Below are 11,611 nucleotides of genomic sequence, written 5' to 3'. Positions count from 1 at the left end.
TGACTAGAAAATTGGGAGATGGGCTGATCGCAAAGCTCTATAATGGGTTTCAGTTGCTGATGGATAATGAGAAAGGTCTAATTATGTTTGAGAGCTTAAAGAGGAATTTGTGCTCTTCCAGGTCTGCTAGGCTTGAGATTTGTTCGGAGTATGTTGAGAGAGGGAGACATGGATGGTGATGAGGCCCTTGATCAGATGGAGTTTTGTGTTTAGAATAAGCAATGGATAAGTCAATGAGGTGTTTAGAATAAGCACTAATAGAGGAATCGAAAGATGCTTTGTTGAAGATATATGTAAAGTTGTTTTCGGACAAATAGATGGGGTAATTACTTTTAGTATAAATATTCACTTTTCTAATCCTTTTAGTGTCTGCGTATATAAGCACAACATTCTAAGCACATTCAAAGCACTTAATAAATATTCTAACAATTGTATCTAAAATTATTAATTTTAATCTTTTTCAAGGACAGGCTGGAATATTTTAAGGGACAGGAATGCTTATTCACCTTGTGTGCCTACCTAATCGGGACTGTCCTACACATGTCTGGAGAAATGTTTAACGAAAATCTAAAGGGCTTCATTTACACATCTAACTATATTTAACTATATTCGTTGTACTACAATTAATCTTCTCAAGTCTCAACCAGAGTGTTTTGCCCTACTTCGATCATCAGAGCTTCTACTCACATTACTGAATTGTGTAACTATAAAGAGTTGGCAATTCTGGTTGCGCCTTGTTCCCAGTCTTCCTCTCACCCTGGGTCATGGTCTCCTCCACCGACTAACTGCATTAAAATGAACTTTGATGGGGCTTTTAATGATTTCCAATCTGGCCTCGGGGTCGTGTTTCGTGACCACAGAGGAGAGTTTTGCTTGGGACATGCGATCAATGTTCGTCGGGATCAGCTGGCTGGAGGTCATCGAAGCTCAACCCGTTAGGGAAGGCTTACATTTGGCTTTACACGAAGGCATCAAGGTTATTTGGACCACTGTTTTCAAAACCGGACCGGACTGGACAGTCGGACCGGAAAAAGCAGGAATCGGTCATTTGACTGGTTCCGTTTTTCTCCAAAATCGTTTTTTCCCTCAAAATCGTTGATTTTGGTCAGTAAACTGCTGAACCGATTAGTTAACCGTTTGAACGGTTTTGACCGTTTTTTAATTTTTAAAATTTTTTTATTTTTTTGTCAGAACAAACCAATTATTCGAATCAAACGGTCGGACCATTTGAACCGATAACCGGACCCCTGACTGATTTAGTCACCGATTCGTTTTTAGAAACGATGATTTGGATTAAAGGGGATGCACAACGGATTATCAGTTACCTGTTGGACCCGTCTATCTTGGAGGCTACATCATCTTCTTGCCGATTGCAGGAACCTATTGCTCGAGTTAATTTGATCAACACTCTATCTCTTTCGTTCATCGTACGGGTAATACCGCGGCTCATTGCTTGATGAAACATGCCTGTTCTATTTCAAGGCCAAACACTTGGTCGAATTCTCCTTCTATCTTATTACCTATACTTTTAAAGGACTCATTGCAATGAAACAGCTCATGGGCTTTCAAAAAAAAAAAGTAAAATTTCCCAAGAGTGACAAGGGAGGAAGGATTATTAATTATGCTTTTATCATTTTCAGTATCTCATTTTTCATTTTATTCGCTTTGCATATGTGTGTATGAATGGGTGGGCGGGTGGAATTAAGGGTTATCTAATCACGTCATCACCAGTTTGTCAAAATCGGATTTACTCATACAGCACATCTGTACCACTTATAAAAATGAGATGGTAATAACTTTTAATCAAAAAGACTGATTTTATTTTCCCTTTCTACCTTCTACAATTTTTGTTTTTCCAATATTTAATTCAACTATCATGATTCACGAGGCTGTCCATCAAACTTTTTCCAAGGATAAAAAATGAGAATGCAAACTCTTAATATAGTTGTATCTTGATTTTACTTTCCATCTTTATCCTCAACAATTTTTGTTTTTCAATATTCTTTTTTGATCATTCAAGTATTTGATCTTATCATAAATGGCCACATACACTCTCTGGTGGCGACCTTGTCGCTATCTACTATTTTCATTTAACTCATTGCAACCGTCCATAAATTCTCATCAATTACAAACAAGACACACAAGGACTGCTAAATGGTGGTTAGAGATCCCATAACCAATAATTTATCATTATTTATGTTTTTGCTGAAATCATATATGAATCAATTATTGTATAAATTCACACTGATATTTAGAATAAAAAAAAATAAAAATTCATGAACCTCACTTAGGATTAACATAATGCATGTGAAATCATCTAAACACCAAACCTTGAAAAGAACACAAAAGACACCTCTTATTGAATTAATATTAATTTTAGTTAGATAATATTAATCCTATTATGGGCTTAATATTAATTTAGTACTAAAAAATGAGAATGTTACAATTGGTTTGGTCAAAACACCCTGATTTTACTTTTCAACTTTACCCTCAACTTTCTATTTTTTCCCATTGTATATATTGTCATTTCAAAATAATTATGAAAAACATAAATGGAAAAAATAATATAAATTGCAAAAAAATAAAGAAATACATAGAAAACTTACAAAAAAATATATAGAAATTCATAAAAATTTCTACATACCATACTAAAAAAATGAGAATGTTGCAATTGGTTTGCTCAAAACATGCTTATATTACTTTCTAACTTTACCCTAAATTTTCTATTTTTTAGATTGTATATATTGTCATTGCAAAATAAATTGTGAAAAAACACAAAAAAATGAAAAAGAAAATAGTATAAATTACAAAAAAAAAATCAAAGAAACATAGAGAAAGTTTACAAAAAAAATATAGAAAATCATAAAAATTGAAGAAAAAACATAAATTACAAAATATAAAGAAAACCCATAAATTACAAAAGAATGAACTAAAGTTGTAGAATAAAATAAGAATTTATATCTATTACCATATATAAAAAATGAGAATAATTAAATTAGTGTGGTCGAAAGACCTTGATTTTTCATACCAATTCTATCCCTTAGTTTTTTTGTTTTTCCCAACATATCCCAATTCTATATGAGGGTGCATGATAGTTAATATCAGCACCCAATTTTTGCTTAGTCCGCTACTTGAACCTCCAATTCACCCTACACCTCCGATCAGACCCTTCCGACCTCTCCAAAATACCCAAAAACCCAGAAAACCCAAATTTCACCCCGAGAGCCCTCAGATCCTCTGTTAAACCAGCCCAATACCTATGCGATGGCCCCAATCGACCCTCACTTACACCTCAACCATTAGACCCGAAACATCTCAAAACACCTACCCATGAAATTTGAATTCAAAATTCCTTCGTTTACCCGTTCATCAAACAAAGATTCCATTTCGACCATTCTCGCACCCACAACCCATATCCACTTGATCCGAACACATCTAAGCCAATCGAACTTTTCCAATCACCCAATACACCTCCATTTACCCTTAATCATACCAAAGATTCTATTTCAAGGTTCCAGATTAACCAGATTACAAATCTGCCCAATCCGGGCCCAGTTGGCTTAGTCAGAATTTACCAATCATCTCAAACTACCCAAAAACTCTTCCTGGAGAATTTTCACCCAAAACTGCCTTTATTTTCCCCTTTATCACACAAAGATTCCATTTCAAGCCCTTAAATTAACCGAATCGATCCCTTTCCATATCTACCCAATCCGGGCCCAATTGGGCCAATCGGACCCCGCCAATCAACCCAGAATGTCCGAAGACCCCACCCTACAAAATTTCAACCAAAACTTCCCTTGTTAACCCTTCCATCCAAAAAGATTCCGTTTCGGCCAATTCCATTAATCCTCACACACAAAACCCCCATCTACAGTCAAACCCGATATCAGCCCTCCATTCTTGACCCAGAACCACCTATCATTAACCCAAGAATCCGGTTCAATCTTTGGACCCGGTTAACCCAATCTACCGAAAATTTCCAAAATTGCCCCTGAAGATCTCTGAAATTACGAAAATACCCATAACCCACTCATTTCTTCCTAATCGAAGAGGTTAAGGGGGAGAGACTGTTCATCGTCTCCTCCACTCGAACCAGCGGCGGAGCAGTCAAGAGAACTCTCTTTTTCTTGCGTTTTAACTCGACACCCTCCCGTTTTTCTTCGTTTTCCCTCTCTTCCATCCTTCCTTCTCCTTCTGCATCGACCAGCAGACTCATCCTTTCTTCTCCCTCTACATCGACCAGCATACTTGCAGTTCGAACTGAGTACCCGTGCAGCGCCGATTCCAGCTGCGCCAGACAACTCGGGTTACACTGAAACCCAGAAGTGAAGCATTCGTTGCCTCCACAGATGTTCTAGCTTCTCCGACCTCTGGGAGCAAGTTCGAGCAGTGCCGATTCCAATTGCGCCAGACAACTTGGGCTTCACCGAAACCCAGAAGTGAACCGTACGTCACCCCCACCGAAGTTCTAGCTTCTCTGATCTCTGGGAGCAAAGTCGAGTAGGTAATATCATCTCAATCGATTCTCACCCTTTCATTCATCTATTCTGCTTTCTTTTTTATGCATGATCGAAGAATGAGAAAAAGGAAGAGGCCGATTTCTCTATTAGCTTTATTTGGTCCATCTATTTCTCTGTTAACTTCTCTGTTCTGGTAGCTTCTTATTTCCGATAGCTTCTTTCTCTCGTCTGTGTTCAATAGTTGCTGATAGCTTCTTTGTTCTCTGATTATTTTTATATCTCTTATTCTGTCGTTTTATTATTGCATTAGTCTTCATGGAATTTTTGAATCTGTTCATTGTTGTGTGAGGTTTGAATCCCAGTATTAGATTTGTACCTCCAGTTCCATGTTAATTTCCTCTCTTTCTCTGATATGTTTTCTCAAGTCTCGATATTCCTCTTGTCGCTGTTCTTTTACCATTTTTTTTAGCTGTGTTTTACCTCTTTTTCTCCGTTACTTCTCATCAGACCGCATGGGTGTTTACTGTCTTTGAATATTGCTGTACATTTTCTGTTGAATCTTTATACTCTTTTGTCCACTGCCGTAGTAAGTTAGATCGGTTTTTTTGGTGCGTTTGATTTAGCTCTTTTCAATTCAGTGTGTCTAGAGGAGAATTTTGGTTCTTACCATGATAAGATTAGTTAGCATGGGTGTTTTAATTTCTGTTGAATAGTGAACTATTAATATGAATGTTCTAGCTTCTGTTTTTCTTTCACCTTATTTTAATTTCATTTCCTTGTTATTTTTACATTTCCTCCGTTTTTATCTTCATGTTACATGGTCTTTTTGGATCAGGTAAAAGGGTTTGTTCTAGCTTGTTAAAATAATTGTTGAGATGTATGCTCGCTATGGTGGCGATCGGTTGTGTCTCTCATCAAGTTTGTTTTGTTTGATAATGCGTTTCAGACCTTCAGTTTGTCAGTTTTCCTTAGTTTCTATCTAATGGGTTTCAGCACCCCATGTGGACCCCACCTATTGGATTCGGGATAGGGGTGCCTAAACCCTTTCCTTTCCCTTCCGAGCTTACCCGGATTGGTCAGTCGGTGCCTCAGGCTTTGGAGTCACTAATAAATCAAAAGCACTTTCTGATGTAAATCCCGGGGGTCCCATCACCTTCCTTTTATTTACTTGATGGGTGGCGACTCTGTATCTGCGATTTTTCTGACGCTCACAATTGTTGGCAAAAAAAAAAACATTGTCTTTTCTAAAAAGCCATTGGGTGGGCACCTGACCCATTAACCTGTTAATGACCCATTTTGAGTTTAACCCAACCCAACCTACCCAACCCATTAATTTTTCACATAATACATAAATTCTCGAAAAATATAACTATAAAAAATACATAATATACAAATAAAAATAGAAAATGAAGAAAATAATATAAATTACAAAAAACAAAGAAATACATAGAAAAATTTAGAAAAAGTTGTAGAAAATCATAAAAACTAATGAAAAATAACAAAAATTACAGAAAAATGAATAGAAATTGTAAATAAAACTATAATTTATAGAAAAATAGAAAAAATGAAAAATATAACAAAAATTACACAAAAATACAGAAATTTCATTCCATGGGCCCTACACATGTTTGTCAGTTGGGCCCATGTCTTATAAGGGCATTTGGTCATTGGGACTGTATGTTATCATGTGTGTAGTTGTTAAGTAGGGCCTGCAACTCATGTCCTCAGTCGTATGCAACATTGTGACACGTTATGAATTGTCCAATTGTTTTATTTTTGAACAGATATGCGAAGGTGCTCAACGTGCCTAGAAGGCGTTTGCATACATGTTACTCTAGTGGTTGGTTGATAAATTTTGCTTCCAACTAATTTCTTTATCTCCTCTTAGTTAAAAAGTATGAAGAAAATGTTTTTAGACTTAAGTGTAAGTTTTTAATAGTCATCTCAGATAATGACTTCTGCTATTTAATAGTTAATTGAGTAAATTAACATAACAGCTTAGTTTACTTCTAACCATTAATATTAATTATTTTCATAAGTTTTAGGTTATCATAAAATAGGAGATCGGTTTAGAGTGGCATCTCCAATTCTCCATAAATTTTGTGTTTCATTGGGATGAACTATATTTGTATATAATGTCATTGAATGTAATTTTATCATTGATTTGGTGCATTAATGTTTCAATCTAATGCATTTGGAGCCAACATTTTATAATTATAAAACTCAAATCTTGGCATTTTGTGAGGATAGTCTTTTTTTTATGTATTATTATATAATTGTCTTAGGACTTAAACAATATATGAACTTTCATCTATGCCTCAGATGTAAAAGCATAGTCAAACATCACCATCAATATCAAATACCCTGTGCATCAAACGGACCACTCCACTAGTATTCTCAAATGATAAAATCAAATACAAGAGATGTTATCAATGCGTTGCTATAAGTACGATGTGAGTTGCATTCTGCGAGGAACAAATTTGGATTCTAATTTGTTTGCTTAAGGGTAAGAAGTTGTTAAACTGAGATTTTTAATCCCTGAGAATATATTGGCAAAAGCCAAGCCTGAGCCCGGCTCATGAACATGTCTAATAGAGATAGTCCATCTTCCAAACCCACAACCCCCCCAATCCTAGTGTAGGCTGGATGAGATCCCAATTTTTTTGCTACAACCAGCCAAAAAGCTTATCAACTAGCCAATTGGCATCATGCAATGTATTTAAGGTATTTATACTAGGTACCTTAACCAACCGAAGGCTGGCTCGTTAGTGTGTTGGCTGGCTTATTTCAGTATTGATGTGGAATCAAATCCCGCAACCAACATTTATGAAAAGGGGGTCAGGGAGGAGTTGTTTTTTCTTTAATCTATAAGGCAAGAGCTTTATTTAACTTTCAACTTGGAGGTTACATCTCATCCAAGATAATAGATCAGATACAATCTAGAATAGAGGACCAAGTAAGCTATCAGTTTTGTCTTAGAGCAAATTGGGCAAGCCCATGGGCTGCTCTATTACAGGATCGAGGGGTGTATACCAAGCACAGGATGAGAAGGATTTTGATATGGTTTTACAATCCAAGGCAACTAGCAGCTAATTCCAAGGGGGTTCTAGATCCGAAGAGAGAACTTGAATAGCAACTTTAGCATCACTTTCTATGATAATCGAGTCCAAGATGAAAGATTTTGCTAGTCAAAGACCCTCTAGAATTGCTTTAAATTCAGATTCAATGGGAGAAGAACTCTTCACCAACATGGCTTTGGCAACCAAGAGTGATCCAAATTCATCTCGAGCAATGACACTGACTACAGCTTTTGATGGAGACCATGCTCCATTATTATTGATTTTAATGTGCAAATGAGGAGGTTTGATCCAAATTGATGAGGTTCTTTGAAGAGAAGAAGGAGAAGCAAATCTTAAGTTTTCTGGCTGGGTCAACAAAGGTCTTTCACGCATTTTCACCAAGTCTCCAAGGTGGGCATTATAGGGAATGAGAACGGCTGAATGAGTGAATGGCTTCCCATTAAAATAGGTTTGACATCTAGCCTTCCAAATATACCACATAAGAACAGTGCCTCTAGTAAACAGGGAGAGATCAGACTCCTCTTTAAAAATGTTATCCATTTTCCTCCATTCCTCTAACCAGAAAAGAAAACCTTGATCATTGCAAATGTTGACTCACAAACCCATGGATGAGGCAAACCAAATTGGTTGAACCACTGGGCAATGGAAAAATAAGTGGTCCAAAGTTTTTGGATCTTCATGGCAAAGTCTGCAGGTGGGATCAATGTGATTCAATCTCTTGGCAAGGTCAGCAGACACAGGAAGGGCTCCTTTGCAACAGCGCCAAACAAAGGTTTTTATTCTAGGTAGGATGAATTTTATCTTCCAAAAAGATTTCCAGCTCAGTCCTAGACAAACCCACATAGAGTGTGGAGATTTTGGAGAATTGGAAATAAGTTTATAGCCCGAATTACAAGTGTAGTTACCATGGGGAGTTAAAAAGTCCAACCAGGATATCCCCATGGGAATGAGAAGTAGAAGGGTTAAAACCAGTTCTCAAAACCATATTAACAGTCTCCTCATTGAAACCCTGTGTGCGCACAACATTACTCCAATTATGAGAGTGCTAATCTATAAGAGTAGCCACCATGTTTATGGGTTGGTTCCAAGTTGCAGGTTTGTCAATAAGACCATTTGGTAGCCAAGGATCATAAAAAATGTTAACATTCTGCCCGCTACAGATAATCCACTTACACCCTTTAATTAAGTCATTTCTGCAATCAAGAATAACAGTCCAAAGAGGTGAATCACCTGATTTTTTCTTCTGACGCCAGAAAGAACCATTTAAAAGATATTTTGCATGGAGAACTTGGGCCCACAAAGAATTATTTTCCTTTAAGAAATGCCAAGCAATCTTCATTATGAGTGCTTTGTTGACCAAGCCAAAATGTCTAAAGCCTAGACCACCTTTCTCACTGGGAAGTAAAAAAGAATTCCAAGCCTTGAGGTAAAGAGGTTTTTTACCATGAGACACACCCCACCAAAAGTCTATACAGATGGCAGTTAAACCCTTACAAACGGTTGAGGGCAGAGAGTAAGATAGCATGTGGTAAATAGGCATTGAGGAAAGGGTAGATTTAATGAGAGTAGATCTTCCTGCATGAGAGAGAACCCCCATCTTTCAGCCTTTGAGTTTAGCTTTATCTTTGTCCAACAAAAACTGCCAAGAAGAGAATTTTCTGCTAATTCTGATGAGTGGACCACCAAGGTAAGTATCTTCCTTTTTCATATCAACAACACCCAACAAATTCTTAATTGAGTTTTGTGTAGATAAAGGGGTATTTTTGCTGAAAAAAAATAGATGATTTCTCAAGGTTAATCACTTGACCTGTCCAATCACAGAATTTTTTTAAAATGGCATTCAAGTGTTGAACTTATTCAATTTCAGCTCTTCCCACTAATAATAGATCATCAGCAAACATTAAGTGGTTGATTTTCACATTTGACCTGCCGAATCTGAAGCCTTTTAACGTGTCAGTCTCCAAGGCATTAGATAACATCCGAGAAAGAACTTCCAAATATATGATGAAAAGATAGGGTGAAAATGGACAACCTTATCTTAAGCCCCTTTCAGGAGAGAAACCATAGCTTGGCTTTTCATTAATCAAGATTTTCATAGAGTTAGAGGCAATGCAAGCCTTAATTAATTTGCAAACAGATTCCGAAAAACCCAATAGATTCAAACACTGAATGAGGAATAGCCACTCCACCCGATCGTAGGCTATTGACAAATCCACCTTCAATAGAAAGAAACCTTCTCAGCAATTGCTTCTATTCATCGAGTGACTAAGTTCACGAGATACCACAACATTATCAATTATCTGTCTTCCAGGTAAGAAAGCATTTTGAAATGGAGAGATAATTTTCTGCAGAAGAGGCTTAAGGCGGTTTGCAATCAATTTTGCCATAACTTTGTAAGTTATATTTGAAAGTCCAATTGGTGCATAGTAAATAGGGATGAGTTGTTAATGGTGCATAGCACCACGAAAAAAATACTAAGTACCTTAGTATTTGTACATAAATACCACTAGGGTGGGGCCCACCCCCTTATAAAGCAAGAAGCTGTTATGTGAGTGTTTTATTTCATTCCTTCCCAGATGTACGTACTTCTACAAGACAGCAAAAATTTTTCAGTGAAGTAAACTACACTCCACCATAGAAATCTGAAATTACAACTCTCCATAGTTTACTAGTAGCCTCCCACCTATAAACTGCATCCTGTCCATGGATTTGGCATCAATCCACGGTCAAGATTCATCCCATTTGTACGATTGGGCTAAGAATTCTGAGATGGGCTGAATAGTCATTTTCCCTTTTTTTGTCATGTGAAAGCGCTCACAAAAAGGACACTTCAATATATAAATGAGCACCATATCAGCAAAAATAATAAAACTATATCTCTAATTTAAGAAATAAGAATATTTTAACAAAAAGAAATTAAGAAATCAGGCCCAATCCTATTCCTCATTTTTGGGTCAGGGCTAAATTTGACCTGAACCCAACATAACCCAGCTTGTTTTGAACCTTTTCAATTACAAGATGTAGCCATGAAGTGTAGACACCTTTTAACTGTAGGTTGGTATAGGAAGGGAAACAGGCTCTACACCAAATAAAATTATGTGAAGAAAAAATATAATAATAATAATTTTAGAGATGTATTAAAGTTTATGAGCTTTTCTTAAAATAATGTAGAGAATGCTGTAAAATTTGAATAGTGAGTTCTAAAAAATGACAATTGAATATTTTAAATTAAACCCATATATGCATTAAAAAGTTTGCTTGACTTGTTTACCCAAACAATTGAACCAATGATTCATTTGAACGTGATAACGGATTTTGCACCAAATTTTTAGTTTATCGAACAATTGAAACATTGATCCGAAAACCAGTAGCCAAAATGATTTTGATTTGAGTTGCTTTTTAAATTATTATTATTATTAGGGATCAGTGGACTACAATCCACCTCAAAATTTTGAAATTACAGCCCCTCCTACTCTATTATTATTATTACAAGGAGAAGAAACCAGTTGGGGTATCTTTGGAAAACAAAATATCAAATCATTCTTGGTTACAATAAGGCTGAGCCAAAAATCGATAATCTGACAAATAGACACAAGATTTGTGTGTTATAACTTGATAGACCCTTATTGAAAAAAAAGAAAGTAAAGAAAATAAAGGAAGAAAACTTATTCGACTTATATGGTAGAATGGATCTGTGTTGGATGTTCAAAATAATATATTTATATTAAAAGGAGAATATACCACAACAAGGTCGATATGTCCGAGTGGTTAAGGAGACAGACTTGAAATCTGTTGGGCTTCGCCCGCGCAGGTTCGAACCCTGCTGTCGACGTTAATTTTTTATATATTATTGGTTTCTATAGTTTGTTCCAAACAACGCACACCGCAGCGCACAAGCAAATCAAGTCAAAAGACTCAGAACCACATCTAAATCTAAGGGTCCACCACCTAAACAAGAGATTAGAACTGAGTAGAGATATGAATGAATTCCAAGCCCTTCCTCCAAATATGCTGACTTGATTGATTGCGTTACTCTTTATTTCGTTATTCCGCCTTTTCTACTCAAAT

General features: G+C 36.4%; 1 non-coding gene across 1 annotated transcript; it reads left to right on the top strand.

Moving 5' to 3' along the window:
* Nucleotides 1-11,293: 11,293 nt before the first annotated feature.
* On the top strand, nt 11,294-11,375 carry TRNAS-UGA (transfer RNA serine (anticodon UGA)). The gene has a single exon. It is a non-coding gene; the product is annotated as a tRNA-Ser (tRNA).
* The last annotated feature ends 236 nt before the right edge of the window (nt 11,376-11,611 follow it).

This window comes from Nelumbo nucifera, chromosome 1 (genome assembly GCF_055504915.1).
Source record: "Nelumbo nucifera cultivar China Antique chromosome 1, China Antique-T2T, whole genome shotgun sequence".
In the NCBI taxonomy this organism is placed as follows: Eukaryota; Viridiplantae; Streptophyta; class Magnoliopsida; order Proteales; family Nelumbonaceae; genus Nelumbo; species Nelumbo nucifera.
This window is presented reverse-complemented; position numbering and strand designations above follow the sequence as displayed.